Source organism: Scyliorhinus torazame, chromosome 24, assembly GCF_047496885.1.
Source record: "Scyliorhinus torazame isolate Kashiwa2021f chromosome 24, sScyTor2.1, whole genome shotgun sequence".
Lineage (NCBI taxonomy): Eukaryota > Metazoa > Chordata > Chondrichthyes > Carcharhiniformes > Scyliorhinidae > Scyliorhinus > Scyliorhinus torazame.
The window spans coordinates 39,812,256-39,818,255 of record NC_092730.1 but is presented as its reverse complement, the minus strand read 5'-3'; the positions used below and the strand labels follow the sequence as shown (position 1 = coordinate 39,818,255).

Below are 6,000 nucleotides of genomic sequence, written 5' to 3'. Positions count from 1 at the left end.
CCACTTGCAGCCACACACACAGTCCCCCCAACACGGGCTCTGTAGGAGGTTCTGCTCCGTTTGTAATGACAGTGAAATGGGGAATACTCCCATTGATTCTCAATGCGAAATTGCTGCGGGGATCTGCGCACGCCCGGGGTAACCGCTTGCCGCTCGTCATTCTGAGATTGGGAGCGCATGCGCAACCCCTCCCCCACACACTCTCCATTTGGTCACTGAATCGCTTTGTTGAAGCTGAGGGAAATGTCAATGTCAGGGCCCAGGACAGCGAGGAAACAGCGTTCTCATTGCAGCAGCACCTCCATCTGGGAGTGTGAGCAAAGAGGCTCAGAGATCATTACTGACTCGGGGGGTGTTCAGGGAGAATCGGGGGCTGTTTGCAAGAGGCGCAGCGGAGCACGATCTTGTTCCGGGACTTTGGGGGGGGGGGGGGGGGGGGAGGGAGGGGAGAGCTCTTTCTGGGCCTGGCTTATTTGTCTGATTCTGGGTTAGGATTTGGAGAGTATTTTCTTTCTTTTACTGATTATCAGTTGAAAGAATAGATTGATCTATCATTGGCCTCACCTGACCCTAACTTACATGAAATTTGTTTTCTTCTTCCTAGTTCAACAGATGAAATGATGAGTTCCAAGATGATGATGATGATTCCTCAGCAACATGAATGTGCAGCTGTCTCCTTCTAACTGACTGTAAGTACAATATTAATCCAACATTGCAGAGACACAGACACAACATCAGCTCCACCGTCACAGAGCAGAAGCAGACAGACTCGCAGAGACCTCAAGTCCCAGATGAACATGTCCAATCCAACAGTCCTCATTATCCAATTGAAGAAATTCAAGTAAATCTGGACTTCTGGAGAAAATGTAAATATTATTTACAGATACACGAGAGGACAGGTGGCATAATTTTCCACAATTCACCCCTACTCTCTCATGGAATGTTGGATCAACTTTTGACAACAGCGTTTCATCTGTAAAGTAATCAGTATAGTATTAATTAGGCTATAGATTCAGCAATCAATGTGCAAGTATCCATTGGCACTTTTTTGTAACTTTCTTAGTTTAAAATATATCAGAAGCAAAGCACTTGAATAAGGCATTAACAGAAAAATTATTCATTTAAATTGTTCTCCAAAGGGACACTTATCAAATTGTCAGGCCATCCTTTCATCTCACCATTTGTGAACCTTTGGTACAAGTGAAAGGTCGGATAGTACAGCTGATTGAAAAGTGCCGAATTAATCATAATTAAATATAATTACCGAGCCACCTCCCAAAACAAAATATAAAATTCCAATCCAAATATCTCACACAATCTCAGATATAATGGTACAGTGTCATTCTCATGAAACAGACATGGAAATAGATCATTTAACATATCAATGTTATCACTAAAAGTAATAATGGAAGGTCAATACTGAACAGAATGTTCACCCTTAACTCACAAAACAGATATTGACAAGTACAGAAAACACAATAAAATCTTGCACATCAGAGAGGTGGACAGACTGAGATTACCTGTCCTCTCGTGTAAATGTAAATAATATTACAGATAGAGATTAAACCCAGAATCCCATAAGGGACAGACAGCTACAAATGCAAGCACAGAGACAGGAGTTAGGGAATCAAATTAATTTCCCCCCTAACACTTGACCCATAACAGAGACAGACAGCTAACGTGGAAAACACACTCTCACATTCAGACACCAACAACTGAGCAAGAAGCAGTAAAATATGCCATATATCATAAATAGACAGTGAGGGTAAAACACACACTCACGTTTTCTCATGCACATGCTCACTCACAAGTAACTTAGCAGGAAGCACTATATATGCAGTGAATATCACAGGGAGTCTGAGGGTGAAACACACACACCAATAACTGAGCATTAAGCAGTAAAATATGTCATATATCGCACACAGAAACAGAGAGGTTTAGACACACTCACACTCTGTCTCTCACACACTCTCTCACACACACCCACGCACTGTCTCTCCCACACACTCACAAATCAATAACTGAGCAGTAATCAAGAATATATTAATTGTATATCACAGAGAGACTGTGAGGATAATACACACTCACTCACACTCTCTCTCGCACACCCGCTCTCTCTCTCGCGCACCCGCTCTCTCTCTCGCGCGCCCGCTCTCTCTCTCGCGCGCCCGCTCTCTCTCTCGCGCGCCCGCTCTCTCTCTCGCGCGCCCGCTCTCTCTCTCGCGCGCCCGCTCTCTCTCTCGCGCGCCCGCTCTCTCGCACGCACGCCCGCTCTCACGCACGCACGCCCGCTCTCTCTCACGCACGCCCGCTCTCTCTCACGCACGCCCGCTCTCTCTCACGCACGCCCGCTCTCTCTCACGCACACCCGCTCTCTCTCACGCACACCCGCTCTCTCTCACGCACACCCGCTCTCTCTCACGCACACCCGCTCTCTCTCACGCACACCCGCTCTCTCTCACGCACACCCGCTCTCTCTCACGCACACCCGCTCTCTCTCACGCACACCCGCTCTCTCTCACGCACACCCGCTCTCTCTCACGCACACCCGCTCTCTCTCACGCACACCCGCTCTCTCTCACGCACACCCGCTCTCTCTCACGCACACCCGCTCTCTCTCACGCACACCCGCTCTCTCTCACGCACACCCGCTCTCTCTCACGCACACCCGCTCTCTCTCACGCACACCCGCTCTCTCTCACGCACACCCGCTCTCTCTCACGCACACCCGCTCTCTCTCACGCACACCCGCTCTCTCTCACGCACACCCGCTCTCTCTCACGCACACCCGCTCTCTCTCACGCACACCCGCTCTCTCTCACGCACACCCGCTCTCTCTCACGCACACCCGCTCTCTCTCACGCACACCCGCTCTCTCTCACGCACACCCGCTCTCTCTCACGCACACCCGCTCTCTCTCACGCACACCCGCTCTCTCTCACGCACACCCGCTCTCTCTCACGCACACCCGCTCTCTCTCACGCACACCCGCTCTCTCTCACGCACACCCGCTCTCTCTCACGCACACCCGCTCTCTCTCACGCACACCCGCTCTCTCTCACGCACACCCGCTCTCTCTCACGCACACCCGCTCTCTCTCACGCACACCCGCTCTCTCTCACGCACACCCGCTCTCTCTCACGCACACCCGCTCTCTCTCACGCACACCCGCTCTCTCTCACGCACACCCGCTCTCTCTCACGCACACCCGCTCTCTCTCACGCACACCCGCTCTCTCTCACGCACACCCGCTCTCTCTCACGCACACCCGCTCTCTCTCACGCACACCCGCTCTCTCTCACGCACACCCGCTCTCTCTCACGCACACCCGCTCTCTCTCACGCACACCCGCTCTCTCTCACGCACACCCGCTCTCTCTCACGCACACCCGCTCTCTCTCACGCACACCCGCTCTCTCTCACGCACACCCGCTCTCTCTCACGCACACCCGCTCTCTCTCACGCACACCCGCTCTCTCTCACGCACACCCGCTCTCTCTCACGCACACCCGCTCTCTCTCACGCACACCCGCTCTCTCTCACGCACACCCGCTCTCTCTCACGCACACCCGCTCTCTCTCACGCACACCCGCTCTCTCTCACGCACACCCGCTCTCTCTCACGCACACCCGCTCTCTCTCACGCACACCCGCTCTCTCTCTCGCACACCCGCTCTCTCTCTCGCACACCCGCTCTCTCTCTCGCACACCCGCTCTCTCTCTCGCACACCCGCTCTCTCTCTCGCACACCCGCTCTCTCTCTCGCACACCCGCTCTCTCTCTCGCACACCCGCTCTCTCTCTCGCACACCCGCTCTCTCTCTCACACACCCGCTCTCTCTCTCACACACCCGCTCTCTCTCTCACACACCCGCTCTCTCTCTCTCACACCCGCTCTCTCTCTCTCACACCCGCTCTCTCTCTCGCACACCCGCTCTCTCTCACGCACACCCGCTCTCTCTCACGCACACCCGCTCTCTCTCACGCACACCCGCTCTCTCTCACGCACACCCGCTCTCTCTCACGCACACCCGCTCTCTCTCACGCACACCCGCTCTCTCTCACGCACACCCGCTCTCTCTCACGCACACCCGCTCTCTCTCACGCACACCCGCTCTCTCTCACGCACACCCGCTCTCTCTCACGCACACCCGCTCTCTCTCACGCACACCCGCTCTCTCTCACGCACACCCGCTCTCTCTCACGCACACCCGCTCTCTCTCACGCACACCCGCTCTCTCTCACGCACACCCGCTCTCTCTCACGCACGCACACCCACTCTCTCTCACGCACGCACACCCACTCTCAAACATATCAGTAACTGAGCAGCAGACACTAATATATGCTATATCACAGAGACAGTGAGGAGAAAACTGACACCCACACACACACTTCTGCTCACACTCGCTCTGTCACACACTCTCGCACTCACACACACACTCATACACCATTAACTGAGCAGTAAGCAGTTAAATTTTTGGTATGTATCATAGAGTGATAGTGAGGATAAAGCACACACTCACTCACACACTCTCTCACTCACACACACCAGTAAGCATCATATATCACGGAGAAACAATGAGGGCAAATCACACCTTCACACTCTCATACAGACACTGTCTCTCACACACACTCATGCTCTCTCACACACACCAGTCACTGAGCAGTAAGCAGTTAAATATGCATTGTATGTCTCAGGGGGACAGTGAGGGTAAAACACACTCTCGCCACTCTCACATACTCACACACTCCAGCAACTGAGCAGTCAGCAGCAAAATATGTTGTATGTGATAGACAGACAGTGAGGATAAAACACACACTCGCACACTCTCCAACACCTGTTACTGAGCAGTAAAATGTGTTATATATCACAGAGATGATGTGGAGATGCCACCGTTGGACTAGGGTGAGCACAGTAAGAAGTCTTACAACACCAGGTTAAAGTCCAAAAGGTTTGTTTCGAAGCACCACCTGTGGGACTTGAACCTGGTGTTGTTAGAACATAGAACAGTACAGCACAGAACAGGCCCTTCGGCCCTCGATGTTGTGCCAGGCTTTGTCCGAAACCAAGATCGAGCTATCCCACTCCCTGTCATTCTGGTGTGCTCCATGTGCCTATCCAATAACCGCTTGAAAGTTCCTAAATGTCCGACTCCACTATCACAGCAGGCAGTCCATTCCACACTCTAACCACTCTCTGAGTAAAGAAACTACCTCGGACATCCCTCCTATATCTCCCACCGCAAACCTTATAGTTATGCCCCCTTGTAACAGCTACATCCTCCCGAGGAAATAGTCTCTGAACGTCCGCTCTATCTATCCCCCTCATCATCTTATAAACCTCTATTAAGTCGCCTCTCATCCTCCTTCGCTCCTATGAGAAAAGCTCTAGATCCATCAACCTTTCCTCATAAACCTACCCTCCAATCCAGGCAGTATCCTGGTAAATCTCCTCTGCACCCTTTCCAATACTTCCACATCCTTCCTATAATGAGGTGACCAGAACTGCATACAATACTCTAAATGTGGTCTCATCAGGGTCCTGTACAGCTGCAGCATAACCCAACGGCTCTTCAACTCAAGCCCCCTGTTAATAAACACTAACACACTATAGGTCTTCTTCACGGCTCTGTCCACTTGAGTGGCAACCTTCAGAGATCTGTGGACATGAACCCCAAGATCTCTCTGTTCCTTCACATTCCTCAGAACCCTGCCGTTGACCCTGTAATCCGCATTCAAATTTGTCCGACCAAAATGAATCACCTCGCACTTATCAGGGGTTAAACTCCATCTGCCATTTTGCGGCCCAGCTCTGCATCTTATCAATGTCTCTTTGCAGCCTACAACAGCCCTCCACCTCATCCACTACTCCATCAATCTTGGTGTCATCAGCAAATTTACTGACCCACCCTTCAGCCCCCTCCTCCAAGTCATTTATAAAAATCACAAATAGCAGAGGACCCAGCACTGCTCCCTGTGGTACACTGCTGGTAACTGGCCTCC

At 52.0% G+C, this 6,000-nt stretch overlaps 1 long non-coding RNA gene across 1 annotated transcript in view; it reads left to right on the top strand.

Moving 5' to 3' along the window:
* The first annotated feature begins 236 nt into the window (after positions 1-236).
* Positions 237-6,000, top strand: part of LOC140400020 (uncharacterized) — a 53,337-nt gene continuing 47,573 nt past the window's right edge. The window contains exons 1-2 of the long non-coding RNA XR_011937975.1: positions 237-313; positions 605-689. This is a non-coding gene — a long non-coding RNA (uncharacterized lncRNA). The remainder of the gene's footprint in view (positions 314-604; positions 690-6,000) is intronic.